Here is a 21,248-nt window from a genome sequence, read left to right on the forward strand (position 1 = left end):
TAGCCATGTGTTTCTCCATAAAGACAAACAGGAATGATTCAGACTAAAAAACGAATTTGAGACTCAGTTACTGGTTTGGGCTGTTTTTGTAGATGAAAGAAACTAAATAATCTACATAAATCACCTTTCCCTTTGACACTGGGACCAGTTTAACATTATATGCCCATGCTCCTAAGGTAGAAGAGAAGAGAGCCCAAAGATGGGGTTGCTCTGATTTTCTGAGTCCTGTGCCTACAGACACTTGAGTGCTGATTCCCAGAAATAGCATTCATACTGTCTAGAGCAGGGGTGGGCAAACTTTTTGACTCGAGGGCCACAATGGGTTCTTAAACTGGACTGGAGGGCCGGAACAGAAGCATGGATGGAGTGTTTGTGTGAACTAATATAAATTCAAAGTAAAGGAGCGGAGGGGAGAGCAAGAGAACCGGATAGAACAGCGGGATCCGGCCCACGGGCCTTAGTTTGCCCAAGGCTGGTCTAGAGCCATCTTAATAAATTCTAGTGATTTCCATCATAACGGAGGAGGAGGAGGCGGAGGAGAAGGAGGAGGAGGAGGAGGAGGAGGAGGAGGAGGAGGAGGAGGAGGAGGAGGGGGAGAAGGAGGAGGGGGAGAAGGAGAGGAACAGAGCTCTCACCAGTAACCAAATCAGCTGACACCTTGATCTTGGACTTCCTAGCCTCCAAAACTGAGAAAATAAATTTCTGTTGTTTAAGGCATCCAGTCCCTGGTATTTTGTTAGGGTAACTCAAGCTGATTCCACCCTCACCCGAGGATATGTTTGGATATGTTTACTCATTTTTAGAGAGTGGGGAAGAGATGAGAGAGAGAGAGAGAGAGAGAGAGAGAGAGAGAGAGAGAGAGATTGAGGCAGGTTCAGGTTGCCTTGGGTTTGGGGTTAGGAGGAAGTTAAGGGTCTTTTTTTAAAAAAAATTATTTTATAGTTTAAAGTATTACACATAGTAGTACATATATCTTCTTTTTCCCCCATTGACCTTCCCCCAGCCTCCCCTACCCCCTGTCGCATGGCCTCATCCCACCCCCTCAGTGTCTTGTATCCATTGGTTGTGCTTATATGCATGCATACAAGTCCTTTGGTTGATCTCTTTCCCCCCCTCCCCAACACTCCCCAGCCTTCCCGCTGTAATTTGACAGTCTGTTTGATGCTTTACTGACTGTTCTTTATTTTCCATAAATGAGTGAAATCATGTGGTATTTTTCTTTCATTGCCTGGCTTATTTCACTTAACATAATGCTCTCCAGATCCATCCACGCTGCTGTGAATGGTAAGAATTCCTTTTTTTTTTATAGCAGCATAGTATTCCATTGTGTAAATGTACCATCGTTTTCTAATCCACTCATCTGCTGATGGGCATTTAGACTGTTTCCAAATCTTAGCTATGGTGAATTGTGCTGCAATGAACATAGGGGTGCATATATCCTTTCTGATTGGTGTTTCCAGTTTCTTGCCATACTGTTCTCCACAGTGGCTGCATCAGTCTGCATTCCCACCAGCAGGGCACGAGGATTCCTTTTTCTCCGCATCCTCGCCAGCACTTGTCGTTTGTTGATTTGTTGATGATAGCCATTCTGACAGGTGTGAGATGGTACAGCATTGTCGTTTTGATTTGCATCTCTTGGATAATTAGTGACTTTGAGCATGTTTTAATATGTCTCTTGGCCTTCCTTCTGTCTTCTTGTGTAAAGCATCTATTTAGAAATTGGGTCTCAAACATTTTTTGTTATCATATGTTTATTTCTTGTCTGCGTCTTTTTTTCTGAGGTGGGTTTCCTGTAGACAGCAGATATATGGGTCATGTTTTCTCATCCAATCTGTTACCCTATGTTTTTTGATTGGGGAATTTAATCCATTTACATTTAAAGTTATTATTGATAGGTACTTGTTTGTCGCCATTTTTATTCTTTACCCCTGTGTTCCTTCTTCGCTTCCTATTTCTTTTTTTTCTTTTTTCTTTCTTTCTTTCTTTCTTTCTTTCTTTCTTTCTTTCTTTCTTTCTTTCTTTCTTTCTTCTTTTTTTTTTTTTTTTTACAGCAGACCCTTTAGCATTTCTTGCATTGCTGGTTTGTTGGTAATAAACTCCCTTAGTCTTTTTTTGTCTGTGAAGCTCCTGATTTCACCTTCAATTTTGATTGATAGCCTTGCTGGGTACAGTATTCTTGGAATCAGACCCTTCCTTTGCATGACTTTGTATATTTCATTCCATTCCCTTCTGTCCTGATGAGTTTCTGTTGAGAATTCAGTTGCTAGTCTGATGAGGGTTCCTTTGTAGGTAACTTTCTGTCTCTCTCTGGCCACTTTTAAGATTCTTACTTTGTCGTTGGTGTTTGCCAATTTAATTATAATGTGCCTTGGCATCGGTCTTTTGGGGTTAATTTTGCTTGGGACTCTGTGAGTCTCTTGGATTTGTGTGAGTTTTTTTTTCCTTATATCAGGGAAGTTTCCTATCATTATTTCTTCAAACAGGTTTTCTATTCCTTGCTCAGTTTCCTTTCCTTCTGGCACCCCTATTATGCAGATGTTGTTTCATTTTGTGTTGCCCCAAAATTCTCTTAGGCTCTCCTCCTGCTTTTTAATTTTTCTTTCTAGAAGCTGCTCTGTTTGGGTATTTTTTCCTACCTTGTCTTCTAGCTCACTGATGCGGTCCTCTGCTTCTTCTGTTGATGCTTTCTATTGAGTTCTTTATAGCAGTGATGTCATTTTTCATTTCTTCTTGGTTCTTCTTCATTTCCTCTTGGTTTTTACACATATTGTTGAATTTGTCTTCCATTCTTTTCATCCACCTTTGTGCTGAGAACCAATTCCAGCATGTAATAATTACAAGAGTTCCATCAAAAAGTTGATGGGACTTGGGAGCTCAACAGGGTTGAGCCACACATGTAGTCTACCTGTTGGAAACGGCTAAACGACACTTCCCCCAAACGTGAATAGGATTTTTAACAGCCAGACAGCTCAGGGCATTTTATTGCCTCCTGTTGGCCAAACACCTGAACAGCTGTAGGCTATTCCCCAAACTGATAATGCTTCTGTGTTCTACTCTTTGATACCTTACCCTTTGAAGTGTATATTTCCACCTTGCCTTGGGACAAATTCTGTTTAATAAAAGCTCAGGGTCCTTAGACAAGGGAGAGTCTTTATCTCCCTTTAGCTGGAGATCCTCTGACCCCCAATGCCTTTCAAAATTATCTTTTGTCTCTGGACTCTTTAATCATCTATGTGCAGCCCCTTTCTCCAGAATGCTGAACCCTTTGTAAGGCTGGGAAAAGAACCCCGGTACTTATGACCATTTCTCTGAATTCTTTCTCTGACAGGTTGCTTGCCTCCATTTCGTTTACTTCCTTTTCTGGTGATGCCTGCTTTTCTTTTACATGTGGGCTGTTTTTTTGTCTCCCCATGATCTCTCTTCTCTGAGTGTCTGGTTATGTAATTCTCTCTCTCCTTTCCGTGAGGAGGCACACAGGTCCTCCGAATCTGGTTGCTCACACCACTTGGGGACCAGTGTTCCTGGGTTCGCAGCTGTTTGCTGGGTGCTGTTGTTGTATATTCCTGTGACAATGCACTTTGGCCTCCTGTGTTCCTCCTTTGGTGACCCTAACACACTGGACTAAAGTTAAGGGTCTTTATTCGGTGATTTGGGGTGATGCATATTTTTTATTAGGGGAGCATGTCAGTAGTGTTCTGCCCCTTTAACTCAGTGTAGCTGACTGAGAATTTGCAATGCCTACTTGGTGAATGGGCCTAACAGCTTTGCACAGGAATTGCTGATTATTGTTATAGGAGTTTGATGTAGCTTCTGGTACTCTTCTTCCTCAAAGTGTTAAAAAAAGGTTGTACATTCTGCATGTACATCCCCCGAGTACAATTTCAAAATATTATTTTAAAATCAAGTTAAAAAATGACAATTTCATTGTAAATCTGGTTGTCTATATCAAATTCTTCTTCCTTATTTTTCTCATTCTAGTTTTCTTTTCTCTACTTACATGAACTACTGAACGTTTCTAGCTTTTTATAGTTTGGCATGGCTGTTATCAAATGGGTACTTTATTTTATTTTGTAAGTGGATTTTAAGCCTTTGAAGTTTATGCATGATCTTGTTATCTTTGTGTGTGTGTGTCTATAAATCTTCCTATTCTTTTTTTTTTACTTTTTTTTCTATTTTTTTTCCTTTATTGATTAAGGTATTACATATGTGTCCTTTTCCCCCCATTGTCCCCCCCCCCCCGCTGGTGCTCTACCCCCCCCTTGTGTCTGTGTCTATTGGTTATGCTTATATGCATGCATCTTGTTATCTCTTTTTCATTTTTCCCCAACATAAAAATATTTTTAAGGTGTTGGGGAAGATAGAATGGTCAGCAGCTCATGTGGCGTTTCCTGCTAGTGGGTAATCAGGCCAAAATGGAATTCATTTAGTATTTTAAAACCCTGTCCAAAATGTGATACACTGGGGTTGAACTTCTGAAAGACTATCTATGAAAAAGGCAGTTTGGAGGGCATATTTCTACTGTCCCATTTTTATTTCTCTCCCACATCTACCACCACCACCACTTCCACCAAGCACAGAACCTATGGGCCAATGACACAAGGCCTTGTTCTTATTTAGTTCCCTAATATCCATAAAGGTATTAGCCAATTGAAAGCCTGAAAGTATTACTGTTCACAAGAAATACCTTGCCATTTTAAAAGGGGATTCTTAGAACTCCAAAAGACTTCAAGATCGATAGTAATTAATTTTTAGTGGTGGAGTTTTTGAGGATAGTTTTTGTTGTTCTGGAGAGAAAAAAGTGGCCAAATGCTTTCTTTGGGTATTTGATAGTGTGGCCTAACACCCTTAGTGCGCAGGGAGCATGCATACATATCCCCAGGTGGAGGAAGTCCGCTCCTTGTATACTGATTTATAGTGATGCTTCCACATTAATTCTAATCCCCAAAGATAGAAGCAGTAGTGTGCTGCGGACAGCTCATACTATTTCACAAGAGCTAATTATTAAAATTTTAGGAATTTAAAAAATATATTTTTATTGATTTCAGAGAGGAAGGGAGAAGGAGAGAGAGATAGAAACATCAATGATGAGAGAGAATCATTGATTGACTTCCTCCTGCATGCTCCAGACTGGGGATTGAGCCCACAACCTGGGCATATGCCCTGACCAGGAATTGAACCATGACCTCCTGGTTCATAGATTGATGCTCAACCACTGAGCCATGCTGGCTGGGCAAAATTTCAGGAATTTTTAAGCTGGTTTAAGTTATTAAAAATTTAAATACTATCAACTTAAAATTAAATAAACTATGTTTAAAAAAAAGTAATACTTAAAACTTACCGCATCTTAATTATTTTATTGTAATTTATGTTCTTGAGGTTATTTCCATCTATTGTATCTCTATAATAGAAATATTACATATATTGGTAGCTTAAAATTGGCCATAGTGGGAGTATTTACACCACACAAATTTGCAAAATGTTAAAGCCAGGACTGGATTAATTGTTTTGTTGATGGTTTAAAATTAAGGAAATGATGGAGAGTCAATACTATCTTAAAAAACTAGAAAAAAATGATAGAGAAAACCTTAATGATGCAGATAAAAATTAAAAGTATGTTATGTATGGGCTTTGGATTCTAGCCAAGATGAAATAGCAGAAACTTAATTTGACCTCACACTTGAGACAACTTAAAGTTGAGACTAAATAAATTATTCTGTTGCTTTCAGGACACTGGACATCAGCTAATGAAGGATAGTTGTTTCTGAGAGATGGGAAACAAGTGTGGAGAACTTTCTGATTTCCCAAGCTTACTGCCTTGAGAGAGTTTTTAGGCCATGGTATGGGGGAAGAAACTGAGGCAGACACTGGAGGTTTCCATGTAATAAGGAGATATAGCTGGGTATTCAGGGAAACCAGGTCATCTAGAGATGATAGGATAGAGTAGTGGACAAGAGAGTTCCACAGAAGGAACTCCAAATATCTACATCAGTACATGCATATGACAAGGTAATCCAAGGCTGGAGAAAGAACCAGCTGAAGTGTTAAATGAAACATTACCTGGTGTTCACACAGAAATGGGACTATATCCTATTGCTACTAGCCAGCCTGTAACCTTTATACATTATGGGGCACTGGGGAGAAAGGTCCTACCCTGATAGTGAGAAATAATTAGCCCCAGATTAAACAGGTCTCTGGTTCCAAATAACAAATTTTAAAAGCATGACTGTAAAAGATCATTCTGTTTTCAAATATCTTACCTATATCCCTAGCAAAGCTGAAGAATATTTATAGGAATATGAAAATACCCAGCATAGGAGAAACACTTCTGGCATGGTTGTGTTGGGATCCTTCATAAAATCAATGAGAACATGGGCAAAAAATTATTCAAATTGACATTTTCAGAGCTCTGGAAATTAATCAAAGGCTTGTAACAGTCTGAGAAGTATTTATTCCAGAAATACAGTTAAATCTCAATAGCAGCAGAGAACATTTTACTTGCTCTAATCCCATTGCCCAGTCTCCATATTTATGGTAGCCTTGAAAACCTGCAACTGAAGAACCACAGTAAATGAAAATAAAATCAGTAGCCTAGTAGCCATTGCAATTTGGAATTCCCCACAGGCTCACCCGAAATGAATTGTCACTATTTGATATGTCTGGAATATCTCTGGAAAAGCTCCATTCTCTGGGTTTGTCTTTATACTAGAATAACCTTACTTCAGAGATTTTCAGTTAGGAAAACCCTATCTCCTGAGCTGTCAAAAAAATCAGGTGAAAAATTTTGACACTATCATTCCCTGAGGCAGTTGTGGCAAATGAGAGGCTGATCAAAAACATAAAAGGAAAATATGGGAATGAGAGGTCCATTGGATGCTTTGAATAGCTCTGAAATTTTCCTCAGAATCTAAAAGGTAATGCACTTATGCAGATCTGTGTGTATACCCAAAAGATACCTGAGAAGGGCCTTATTTCTCACATAAGACTGACCATGAGACTGTGCAAAATCAGAAAGTGAAAGTTAAGGATACTAACTGCTAAGGCATTGAAGGCTTGCCCCAACAAGCACAGAACCTCTTGAAAAAACCTGGAAGAATTAGTAGTTCAAGGAATTTAAATAAATCTCTGTCCAGTCATTAACTGAACACCAAGCTAACTAAGCAGAGATTTCATTGGTCACACACAATATATAATACAGACTTTATATAATTAGATCAGGAAATTCACTAAATCAGCATCAACAAACAACAGCAGCAGAAGAAGCAATAAAACTGAATAAAGGAACACTATGATTTTCACAGCTGCCATATCATATACTATTTGAAATGTCCGGTTTTCAACAAAAATTTCTAGACACACTAATAAACAGGTCCAATCAATAAAATGACCCAAAGGAAGTCCCAAAATTGAACTTCACAAAGATTTTTAAATCAACTATTATAAATATACTAAAGTCCCAGTGCACAGAATTTATGCACTTGGGGGGTGGGGGGCCCCTCAGCATGTCCTGCACCTTCTCATAGTCTGGGAGCCCTTGGGGAATATCCAACTGCCTCAGAGGTGAGGGGGCTCTCTCCACCTCTGCTGCCTGGCTTCTGGCTGAGCAGCACTCCTCGTGGGAGCACATTGACCACCAGGGGGTAGTTCCTGTGTTGAGCATCTGCCTCCTGGTGGTCAAAGTGGGTCATAGCAAACAGTCATTCCACCATTTGATTAATTTGCATATTAGCCTTTTATTATATAGGATTAAATGAACTAAAGGAAACCATGTCTAAAAAATTAAAAGTATGAGAACACAGTTTTACCAAATAATATCAATATAGAATAATTATTAAAAAAACAAAAAACAGAGGAACCAAGATGGTGACTAGCAGGAAGGTAGGGAGGGAGAGTGTGTGAGAGAGTGAGGGAACAATAGAGGTGTGTGTGGATGTGTATGGGTGTGTGTGTGAGTGAAATAGGGACAGTTAGACCCTGCAGTTCTTCCAGGGGGTTGCCAATCTGGGCAGTCTTAGATGGCAAAACCCCGCTGCTGCTGCAAACAATCCGGGGAGGACACCAGCGGCACAGAGACCACTCCATCTTGAAGAAGAGAACTGCTTGAGACTAGAATCCTAGCCTTGCCAACACCCAGTCTGGTCTCAGAAGCAAACCAGGACCCTACAGCCACTCTGGTAAAAGACCTGTGATTACTACTGCAGACCCAGGGACCTGAAGAATCCAGGCATCCAATGGCAGATTTCTGTAAGTCACAAAGCCAATCCCCCTCCCTCGCAACCCCCGAAGCAGCGACATAGAAATTACCAGACCCCAGCCGCACAATAAGGCTTTCTGCACACACAAAGCAGTGGTGACTCTGCCTGACTTTGAGCCTTGGTGTCGGACATGGGAAGTTTGTTTCCCGCGACTCCTCTCTGCACCCAGGCAGGGAGACTGAGCTGAATTTGAGCCTAGCTTCTCATCCCTAGGGAGGTAGTTTTCTGTGAACAGATCCCGTACCCATGGAGGGCAAGGAGACAGTGCTGAACTTGAGCCCGAACTTGCAAACTCGGGGAATTTGTTTCCCGTGACTAGTATCCACTCCCAGGCAGGGAGGCAGTCCTGAATTTGAGCATAGGCGCACGACCTTGGGGAGATTGTTTTCTGCGACCAGATCCAGCGCTCACACAGGGAGACAGCGCTGAATTTGAGCCTGGGGGTGCAAACCCAGAGAGTTTGTTTCCCATGACCAGGACCTGCTCCTTAGCAGAGAGGCTGCACTGAATTTGAACCTCGATGTGCGGTCTCAGGGAGTTTGTTCCCCATGACCAGACCCTGTGCCCACACAGGGAGGCAGCACTGAATTTGAGCCTGTGTGCATGGACACTGGGAGTCTGTTTTCCACAGTGCACACCCGCATGACCAGACCCCACACCCACACTAAGTGGCAGTGCCACCTGACTTTGATTCAGGGCAAGTGCATACAGAAGGCTGTTTACCGCAGGGCAGAAGTGGACCTCCTGCCACACAGTGCGACTGAGCAACCCGGTCTCCCAAGCAGATCGGGGAACCTGAATCTCCACGCAAGAGGCATCAATGAGCACCAGTGACTAGACTCTGTTCCTCATTGCATGTGCCTGGGATCCCTGATTCCCAGTATATTCACACTAAGAGCCAGTGACTCCAATTCTTGGCGCATGTGCACACAGGGACCCTGAATCTCAGTGCAAGGTAGCACCAAGCAACAGAGACTCTGATACTCGATTCTCGGCATGGAAACAGGAGCCTCTGACTCCTGACACGCAATAGGGGACTTTGATTTTTGGCACACACCAGTAGGTTCTCTGTTTCAACGTGGCACAGGCCACACTAAGTCCCTGATTCTAGGTGCACACACGAGGCCACACTAAGCACCTGTGACTCTGACCGAGGGCGAGCGTGGATCCCACCAACCCACAGCAACTGCACGTCTTGGTGTCAGAGCTCTTCACCGACACTTGAGGGTGCAAAACTCCCACTGCACAAGGCCCAGACCCCCACAACTCAACATTTGAACCTTCTGGTGATAGTCAGAATGGGGAGACAACGAAGCAATCCCTAGAGTAAAGAAAAGGAGGAATCGCCAAGAAAGGAAATAAGTGAAACAGAAGCATGCAACATGACAGAAAAAGAATTCAGAGTAATGGTCATACATTCATACACCAGATGGACTAAAATATCAACAACCTAAGCCAAAATCAGGAAGAAATGAAAAATGATGTAGCTACAATCAAAAACACCATGGAAGGCTTCAACAGTAGACTGGAAGAAGCAGAGGACCAAATTAGTAAGTTAGAAGATCAGGTACAGAAACAAGCCAAATATGAACAGCAACTAGAGAAAAAAAATAAAAAGCAGGAGGAGAGCCTAAGGGAGCTTTGGGACAATGCAAAACAAAATAACATACGTAACATAGGGCTGCCAGAAGGACAATAAGAGCAGCAAGGATTAGAAAATCTATTTGAAGAAATAATGACAGAAAACTTCCCTGATATGGGGAAGAAAAAAGTTACTCAAGTACAGAGAGTCCCAGGCAAGATGAATCCCAAAAGACCCACACCAAGACACGCCATACTTATAATGGCAAATGTTATCGACAAAGAGAGAATCTTAAAGGCTGCAAGAGAGAGACAGAGAGTTACCTACAAAGGATCCCCCATCAGATTATCAAATGACTTCTCAACAGAAACACATCAAGCTAGAAGGGAATGGAGGGAGATATACAAAGTGATGCAAAGCAAGGGACTGAATCCAAGAATACTCTATCCAGCAAGACTATCAATCAAAATTGAAGGGGACAGCAGGAGCTTTGCAAACAAAAAAAGGCTAAGGGAGTTTATCACTACCAAGCCAGAAATGCAAGAAATGCTAAAGGGAATGCTGTAAAAAGAAGAAACAATAAGGTAAGAATGAACACAGCCACAAAAAATAAAAATGGCTACAAACAAGTACCTTTCAATAATAGCTTTAAACATAAATGGACTAAGTGCTCCAATCAAAAGACATCGAGTGGCTGAATGGGTAAAAAAACATGACCCATATATATGCTGTCTACAAGAGACCCACCTCAGAACAAGGGACTCACACAGACTGAAAGTGAAGGGATGGAAAAATATCTTTCAGTCAAATGGAAATGAAAAAAAAAGCTGGGGTAGCAATACTTATATCTGACAAAATAGACCTCAAAGTGAAAGCCATAACAAGAGATAAGGAAGGCCACTTCATAATACTAAAGGGATCAATACAACAAGAGGATATAACCCTGATAAACATATATTCACCCAATGCAGGAGCACCCAAATACATAAAAAATCTCCTGGAAGATAAATCCTCTAGACAAAAAAATCAGCAAAGAAACAGCAATCCTAAATGACTCACTAGATCAGATGGACTTAATTGACATCTTCAGAACATTTCACCCCAAAGCCACAGAACATACGTTGTTCTCAAGTGCACATGGGACATTTTCAAAAATAGACCACATACTGGGTCACAAGCAAAGTCTCCCCAAATTCAAGAAGATTGAAATCATACCAAGCAACTTTTCAGACCACAATGGCATAATATTAGAAATAAGCTACAATAAAAACAATCCAAAACACTCAAACACTTGGAAGCTGAATAGCATGTTATTAAATATTGATTGGGTTACCAATGAGATCAAAGAAGAAATTAAAAACATCCTGTAAACTATTGACAATGAAAACACAACAATCCAAAACCTATGGGACAAAATAAAAGCAGTCCTGAGAGGCAAGTTTATAGCTCTACAGGCCTACCTCAAAAAACAACAAAAACAACAACAAACAAACAAATAAACAGGAAAAAAATGGTAGTAAATAATCTAATGCTACAACTCAAAGAATTAGAAAGAGAGCAAAAACAAAAGCCCAGAGTGAGCAGAAGGAAGGAGATAATAAAGATTAGAGCAGAAATAAATGACATAGAGACAAAAAAAAAAAAAAACCCAACACACACACAATAAAAAAGATCAATGAAACCAAGAGCTGGTTCTTTGAAAGGATAAACAAGATTGATGAACCCCTAGCCAGGATCACCAAGAAGCAGAGAGAGGACTCAAATAAACAAAATCAGAAATGATAGAAGGGAAATAACTACAGACACCACAGAAATGCAAAGCATTGTTAAAAAATCTTATTAACAACTCTATTCGAACAAACTAGACAACCTGGAGGAAATAGTCATATTCTTAGAAAAATAAAACCTTCCAAAACTCAATCAGGAAGCCTCTAAAAATCTCAATAGGCCAATAACTATGGAAGAAATTAAGACAGTCATCAAAAAGCTTCCAGCAAACAAAAGCCCAGGGCCAGATGGCTTCACAGGAGAGTAATACCAAACATTCAAGGAAGAACTAAAACCTATCCTCCTCAGACTATTCCAAAAAATTCCAGAGGAAGGAACACTTCCAAGCTCCTTCCCTGAAGCCAGCATCACCCTAATACCAAAACCAGATAAAGACAATGCAATGAAAGAGAATTCCATGCCAATATCCCTCATGAACATAGATGCAAAAATCCTCAACAAAATTTTAGCAAATCGAATCCAGCAGTACATCAGAAAGATCATACATGATGACCAAGCAGGATTTATCTCAGGGATGCAAGGATGGTACAATATCCACAAACCAATAAATGTGATACATCACATAAACAAATTGAGAGATAAAAACCACATAGTCATATCAATTGACACAGAAAAAGCATTTGACAAAATCCAACACCCTTTCTTGATAAAAACTCTCAGCAAGGTCGGAATTAAAAAATCATACCTCAACATAATAAAAGCCATATATGATAAACCCACAGCCAGCATCACACTCAATGGGAAAAAACTAGAATCATTTCCCCTAAGAACAGGAACAAGACAGGGATGCCCTCTCTCACCACTCCTGTTTGCCATAGTACTGGAAGTATGAGCCATTGCTATCAGACAAGAAGAAATAAAAGGCATCCAAATTGGAAAAGAAGAAGTTAAACCAGCTGTGGGCAAACTAAAGCCTGTAGGCCGGATCCGGCCCGTTCAGCTGTTCTATCCGGCCAGCGGAGCTGAAAGAGCGGAGGGTTCTCTTGCTCTCCCCTCCACTCCTTCACCAGCAGCTGTGTTAACATGGCAACGTCTGGAAACACGGCCGCAGCTCCTTCTTCTGAGTGGGCGGCTTTATATCCGCCCATTCAGTAGAAGGAACAACCTCTCAATCTTCCAGAGGCTCCTTGTAATGCCCGCGGACATCACCCTGGGAATGCGGAGACACGTTATGGTGGTGATGTAGGGAGACACGCCCCTGGAGAGCACAGTATCAGAACATTAGCTAAAAAGGAGACCAACAACACTGTTCCCACTGAAGTTGATGTTTTAAAGACCAAAAACCTTTCAACCCAGTCTACATTGCCATCTACATCTACGTCCCGGGCATAATTTGGAAGTTGCACTAAAGAAAATGTTTAATTTACTGTTTACACATTTTGTTCTTTTCTATTTGTTTTAGTTTTAACTTATTTTATTATATTTAAGTTTAATTTGAAAGGCTTTTGTACCTTTCCTTTGTTAGGCAATTTTATTTTGCCTTTGCCATCTTCAATATAAGGTATGTTATTGTGCTATGATTCCTCCATTTTTTGAAGTTTCAAATTATAATAATTGGTGTTTACATTCTTCTTGTTAAAATGTTTGAAATGAATAAAACTATTGAAATAAAAAAAAGACCGTACCCTTTTATGTAATGATGTTTACTTTGAATTTATATTAGTTCACACTAACACTCCATCCATGCTTTTGTTCCGGCCCTCCGGTCCAGTTTAAGAACCCATTGTGGCCCTCAAGTCAAAAAGTTTGCCCACCCCTGAGTTAAACTGTTCTTATTCACAGACAACATGATACTGTACATAGAAAACCCTAAAGACTTTATCAAAAATTTTTAGACTTAATAAATGAATTTGGTAAGGTAGCAGGATGCAAAATTAATGCCAAGAAGTCTATGGCATTTCTATACACCAATTGTGAGCTTACAGAAAGAGAGACTAAAAAAGCAATCCAATTTACCATCGTACCAAAAAAATTAAGATACCTAGGAATAAACTTAACTAAAGAGGTAAAAGACCTATATGCAAAAAACTACAGGACACTGAAAAAAGACATAGAAGAAGACATAAATAGATGGAAGAACATACCATGTTCTTGGTTTGGTAGAATCAACATCATCAAAATGTCCATACTACCCAAAGCAATCTATAGATTCAATGCATTCCCCATTACAATACCAATGGCTTATTTCACAGACCTAGAACGACTCTCCAAAAATTTATCTGGAATAAGAAAAGACCCCGAATAGCTGCAGTAATCCTGAGAAAGACGAACAAAGTAGGTGGGATCTCAATAGCAGATATCAAGCTGTATTACAAAGCCACTGTCCTCTAAACAGCCTGGTACTTGCACAAGAACAGACATATAGATCAATGGAATAGAATAGAGAACCCTGAAATCAACCGAAAGCACTATGCCCAATTAATATTCGACAAAAGAGGCATGAACATACAATGGAATCAAGACAGTCTCTTCAATAAATGGTGTTAGGAAATTGGACAGAAACATGCAAAAAAAATGAAACTAGATCACCAACTTACACCATACACAAAAATAAACTCAAAATGGATAAAAGACTTAAACATAAGACGGGAAACGGTAAAAATACTGGAGGAATCCACAGGCAGCAAAATCTCAGACATATGCCAAAGGAACTTCTTCACTGGTACTGCTCCTAGGGCAATGGAAACGAAAGAGAAAATAAACAAATGGGACTACATCAAAATAAAAAGCTTTTGCACAGCAAAAGAAACAAAACAATAAGAAAGACCACTACATGGGAGAACATATTTGCCAATGTTATCACTGATAAGGGTTTAATCTCCAACATTTACAGGGAACTCATACAACTCAACAAGAGGAAGATAAACAATCCAATCAAGAAATGGGCCACCAACCTAAATAGATGCTTTTCACAAGAAGACAGAAGGAAGTCCAAGAGACATATGAAAACATGCTCAAAGTCACTAATTATGTGAGATATGGAATTCAAACCACAATGGGGTACCATCTCACACCTGTCAGAATGGCTATCTTCAACAAATCAATAAACGAGAAATGTTGGTGCGGATGTGGAGAAAAAGGAACCCTTGGGCACTGCTTGTGGGAATGGAGATTGGTGCAGCCACTGTGGAGAACAGTATGAAGTTTCCTCAAAAACCTAAAAATGGAACTCCCATTTGACCCAGTAATAGCAGTTCTAGGAATATATCCTAAGAAGCTAGAAATACCAATCAGAAAGGATATATGCACCCCTGTTAATAGCAGCACAATTTGCCATAGCTAAGATTTGGAAACAGCCTAAGTGCCCATCAGCAGATGAGTGGATTAAAAAACTTTGGTACATCTACACAATGGAATACTACACTGTGCTAATAAATTAGGAATTCCTACCATTTGCAACAACATGGATGGAACTGAATAGCATTATGCTAAGTGCAATAAGCCAGTCAGAGAAAGATAAATACCACATGATCTCACTCATCTATGCGAAATAATGAACAACATAAACTAATAATCAAAAACAGATCCAGAGACATGGAAGCATCGATCAGACTATCAAACCTCAGAGGGAAAGTAGGGAAGGGTGGGGGGTAAGTGGGAGAGATCAACCAAAGGACTTGTATGCATGCATATAAGCCTAACCAGTGGACACAGACAACAGGGGGGTTGAAGGCAGGAGTGGGGTGGTGGAAGGTAATGGGGGGATGCGGACAAATATGTAATACCTTAACCAATAAAGAAATTTAAAAAATACATTTTGAAGTTGTAGTGTACAAAACTGGAATGGAAAATATACTAGAGTGGTATAACAGCATATTTTGAGCTGACCAAAAAAGATTCAGTGAAATTTAAGATAGGTCAATTAAAATTATCCAGTCTGGGGAACAGAAAGAAAATACAAATGTGGAAAAGTGAACAGAGCATCAGACATGCGGGACAAAATCAAATGCACCAACATACACATAATGGTAGTTTCGAAAAGAGGTAATAGAAAGGGCAGAGAGATTATTTTAAAGTAATTGCCAAAACTTTCACAAATTTTATGGAAAAACATTTATCTGTATAATCAAGAAGCTCAACAAATGTGTGTAATATAAGCTCAAAAAGATACACACCTAGTCAAACCATATTAAAATTGTCAAAATAGAGAATCTTGAAAGCAGCAAAAGAGAAATGATTCATTATATAAAGTTTTTTCAATAAGATTAACAACTTATTTTTCATCACAAACAGTTGAGGGCATTTAATGGGAGACTCAAATAGCTGAAAGTAAGACTGTCAACAAATAATTCTATATCCAGCAAAGCATTTTTTTTTTAAATGAAGGAGATATGAAGGCATTCCCAGATAAACAAAGACTGATTAAACTTTCCCTACAATAAATTATATAAAATTATTCTTGTAAGATGAAATAAAGGGATACTACACAATAATATGAATATATATGAAAAATAAAGAGCACCAGTAAAGGAAATACATATATAAATAAAAAAGATAGTATAAAAGTATGTTGGTCTTTTGTTCTCCTTTTTTATTTAAAACACAAGTTCATAAACCATTAATCACAAAAGTTTATTGATAGGCTGATAAGGTATACATATGTAATTTTTCTTGCAATAATAGCTGAAAGGAGAGTGGAGGGAACAGAGGTACATTGAAATAATTTATGGTTTACACTTAAAATTAAGTTAGAATGAGTCCCTATTAATTTTTTAAAATTTAAGATGTAAACCCCTTAGGGAAGCCACCAATAAAATAACTAAAATACCTAGTAAAAGAAACAAAAGAAAATTAAAGTGGTATATTAAAAATATGTATTTCACGTAAAAGGGGTGGAATAGAGAAACACAAATAATATGGCATGTATAAAACAAATAAAGAAAAGATAGATATAAATTCTACATTATCAGTAACTACAATAAATGTAAATACAATAAATATTTTAAATAAAAGGCAGTGATTAATAAAAAGGAAAAAAATCTACTTATGGTATTTTTAAGAAACACATTTTAGATTGATAGACATGACTAGGTTGAAAGTAAAAGGGTCAAAAGGATATAAATCATTGCAAATAATTACAAAAAGGGAAATGGAATGACTACACTAATCCACTAATAAAAGAAAAAGATGCAAATTGACCACACCTCCATGATGCCCACCAGCCAATCAGGAGTGAGTATGCAAATTAACTCTACAAAGATGGTGGGATAATTTGCATATGCAGGTGCTGAGTGGTCTGGGTCCCAGGAACATCTTCGGGACCCAGGCCACTCCTAGCCTGTAGGCCCGCACATAGGCCCTGAGCGGCCGGGTTCCCAGAACGCCCCTGGCCACTCTGGGCCTATGGGTGCAGGAGCCAAGTGGCTGGGGGTGGGGTGGGATGTTCCCGCACTGCGGCAGCTTGCACATGTGCCGGCACCAAGTGGCAGCCCGGATCCACACCCCCAGCCTGGTGCCCACAACGCAGGGCTGCCGGCCTTGGAGGCATGCCCCTGGTAGCTGCCGCCACGTGGCCTGGGTCCGCACGCTCCCCTGGGCCACAGGGACAAGCCCCTAGCCCAGTGGACACAACACAGGGAGTCCTCTGTGCATGAGCTGCAGAGGAAACACCTTTTCTTTTCTTTTTTTAAAAAAATATATATTATTGCTTTTTTTACGGAGAAGAGGGAAGAGGGATAGACAGTCAGAAACATCGATGAGAGAGAAACATCGATCAGCTGCCTCCTGAACACTCCCCACTGGGGATGTGCCCCCAACCAAGGTACATGCCCTTAACAGGAATCAAACCTGGGACCCTTCAGTCTGCAGGCCGATGCTCTATCCACTGAGCCAAACCAGTTTGAGCATAAATACCTTTTCTGACTGCTCATTGGCTAAACTCCCTGTATACCGTTACTTGCAGTGTTCTGGTATCTTGGGTAATAAGAATCCAAGAAGGTGATCTAGGTTTTTCCACCACACTCTTGGAGGAAAAAACGAAGGTCTACTGCTGGAAGGGCTAAGAAATGTCATATCATGCCCTAGTTAGTTTGGCTCAGTGGATAGAGCCTCGGCCTGCTGACCACAGGGTCCGGGTCTGATTCTGATCAAGGCCATGTACCTAGGTTACAGGATCCTCCCTGGCTGGGGCCCAGATCAGGGCTCATGCAGGAGGCAACCAATCAAAGTGTCCCTCTAGCATTGATGTTTCTCTCTGTCTCTCCCTCTCATTTCCACACTCTCTAAAAATCAACGGGAACATATCCTTAGGTGAGGATAAAAAAAAAAAAAAAAGAAAGAAATGTCATATCCTATGAAAGAGACATCTTGAAAATGCCTAAAGAAAGTTGTCATTTTTTCACGGTGAAGGGACTGGAGTCCGTGTTGATGAAAACACCTTGGCGGCTGCGGTGGTTGGCAGTGGATGCAGCAGCGGGGTGATGGGGCTGGTGCCTTCCCCTGATCAGCCTGGTTGCTTCCCGCAGAGGAGTGGGCCTAAGCCATCAGTAGGACATCCCCTGAGGGCTCACAGTCTGTGAGAGGGGGCAGGCTGGGCTAAGGGACCCCTCCCAGTGCACGAATTTTGTGCACCAGGCCCCTTGTATTAGATAAATTAAGCTTTAAAATAAAACACATTATTGGAGAGAAATAAAAATATTTTAAACTGAAAAAGTCATGAAGATATAGAAATCATAAGCATACATTTGCCTAATAACAGCACCAAAATACATGAAGCAACAACTGAAAGAAATGAAGTGAGAAATAGAAAATTCAACAATAACAGAGTTATTAATATTATATCCCACTTTCAAAAATAGATAGAACAAAAAAAAGGAAAAAAGAAACAGGGATGGTTCAATATCTGCAAATCTATTAATGTAATACACCAAATAGTCAAAATGAAAGATAATAATCATATAATCATATCCATAGATACAGAAATAGCTTTCAATAAAATACAACATGCTTTTATGATAAAACCTCTTAGCAAACTAGAAATAGAGGCAACACACATCAACATAATATAAGCCATATATGACAAACCCACAGCTAACATCTTATTTAAAAAAAAAAAACAACTAAAAGTGTTTCCCTTAATATCAGAAACAAGACTGGGATGCCTGCCTTCACCACTCTTATTCAACATACTACTGGAAGTCCTAGCCACAGCAATCAGCCAATAAGAATAAATAAAAGGTATCCAAATCGGAAAAGAGGTAAAACTGTCATTATTTGCAGAAAACATGACACTGTATATAGACAACCCTAAAGATTTGACCAAAACTACCAGAACTGATAAATGTATTCAGTAATGTAGCAGGATACAAACAAATATTTAAAAACCAGTTGCATTTTTATACACCAGCTAGCGGCCTGGTGCACGAATTCATGCCTGGGGGGTAGGGAAGGGTCCACAGGAGGTTGGCCAGCTCAGGGGGAGGGACCGCAGGAGGTTGGCCACTGGCCCCAAGGAGGGAGCCTGCCCTCAGTCCCCCTGGGAAAGGGGCCACGTCTGTCGCCACTGCCATTAGCACCCCACCACTGTGTGGTTCACCACCACCACCCCTCCTCCTTCCCTTGCCGCCACACTGCCACTGTGGCAGGCCGGCAGCCCCCGGGGAAGGGAGAGTACTGGAGTGAGGCAAACCCTTGTATCAAGGGCTGACTTTCAATAGATCGCAATAAGGGGGTTGCTCTACTATGTATGAAACCTTGATCCAGAAGCAGGTCTCTACGAATGGTTTACGAGGGGCTGATGGGGGCCAGTCAGCTGGGAGGAGGGGCCCCAGGAGGTTGGCTGTGGGAGTGCACTGACCACCAGGGGACAGATCCTGCATTGAGCATCTGCCCCCTGGTGGTCAGTGCATTAAATAGTGACTGGTTGACTGGTTGTTCCAGTCATTCCGGTCCTTCTGTTGTAACGGTCACTTAGGCATATATATATATATATATATATATATATATATATATATATATATATATATATATATATATACACACACACTAGAGGCCCGGTGCACGATATTTGTGCACGGGGGTTTGTGTCCCTCAGCCCAGCCTTCACCCTCTCCAATCTGGGACTCCTCAAGGGATGTCCAACTGCCCGTTTAGGCCCTATCCTACCGGGATCGGGCCTAAACGGGCAGTCGGACATCCCTCTCACAATCCAGGACTGCTGGCTCCCAACTGCTCGCCTGCCTGCCTGCCTGATTGCCCCTAACCGCTTCTGCCTGCCAGCCTGATCACCCCCTAACCACTCCCCTGCCAGCCTGATTGATGCCTAACTGCTCCCCTGCCAGCCTGTTTGCCCCTAACTGCCCTCCCCTGCAGGCCTGGTCCCCCCCAAACTGCCCTCCCCTGCAGGCCTGGTCCCCCTCAACTGCCCTTCCCTGCAGGTCTGGGTCCCCCTCAAATGCCCTTCCCTGCAGGCCCAGTTGCCCCCAACTTCCCTCCTCTGCTGGCCTGGTCACCCCTAACTGCCCTCCCCTGCAGGATTGATTGCCCCCAACTGCCCTTCCTTGCAGGCCTGGTCCCTCCCAACTGCCCTCCCCTGCTGGCCATCTTGTGGTGGCCATCTTGTGTCCACATGGGGGCAGCCATCTTTGACCACATGGGGCAGCCATTTTGTGTGTTGGAGTGATGGTCAATCTGCATATTACTCTTTTATTAGATAGGATAGATAATAAACTATCGAAAAGTAATCCAAGGAAACAATTTCATTTATAATTGCATTAAAAAAATACTGAGGAGCCTGGCAGATGTGGCTCAGTGGTTGAACTTTGACCTATGAACCAGGAAGTCAGAATTTGATTACTGGTCTGGGCACATGCCAGGGTTTTGGGCTCAATTCCTAGTAGGAGGTGTGCAGAAGGCAGCCAATCAATAATTCTCTCTCACCATTGATGTTTCTTATTTCTCCTTTTCCCTTCCTCTCTGAAGTCAATAAAACTATTTAAAAAATGCCGAGGAATAAATTTAACCAAGGAGGTAAAAGACCTGTATTCAGAAAATTGTAAAACACTGAAGAAAGAATTTGAGAAAGATACAAATAAATGGAAGCATATACCATGCTCATAAGTAGAAAAAGTTGACATTATTAAAATGTCCATATTATGCAAAGCAATCTATAGATTCAAGACAATTCCTATTCAAAAACCAATAGCATGTTTCAATTAGCTAGATTAAATAATCCAAAAATTTATATGAAACTGCATAAAACCCCAAATAGCCACAGCAATCTTGAGAAAGAAGAATAAAGTTGGAGGAATCACACTTCCTGATATCAAACTATACTACAAGGTTACAGTAATCAAAACAATATGGTACTGGCATAGAAACAGCCATATATAACAATGGAATAGAATAGAGAGCCTAGAAATAAACTCATGCCTATGTGGTCAATTAACATTTGAAAAAGAAGGCAATAACATATAATCAGGTAAAGACAGTCAACTCAATAAATGGTGTTGGAAAAATTGGACAGATACATGGAAAAATAAAACTAGACCACCATTTTATACCATATACAAGAATAAACTCAAAATGGATTAAATATTTAAATGTAAGAATCAAAACTATAAAACTCCTAGAAGAAAATATAGGCAGCAAAATCTTGGACATTTCTTTTAGCAATTTTTTTCTCATAT

General features: G+C 40.6%; 1 protein-coding gene across 3 annotated transcripts in view; it reads right to left on the reverse strand.

Moving 5' to 3' along the window:
- Positions 1–21,248, reverse strand: part of TRPC5 (transient receptor potential cation channel subfamily C member 5) — a 397,050-nt gene that overhangs the window by 219,609 nt on the left and 156,193 nt on the right. The gene's annotated exons all lie outside the window — the stretch shown is intronic.

The sequence above is a fragment of the Plecotus auritus genome, assembly GCF_963455305.1.
Source record: "Plecotus auritus genome assembly, chromosome: X".
Taxonomy (NCBI): domain Eukaryota; kingdom Metazoa; phylum Chordata; class Mammalia; order Chiroptera; family Vespertilionidae; genus Plecotus; species Plecotus auritus.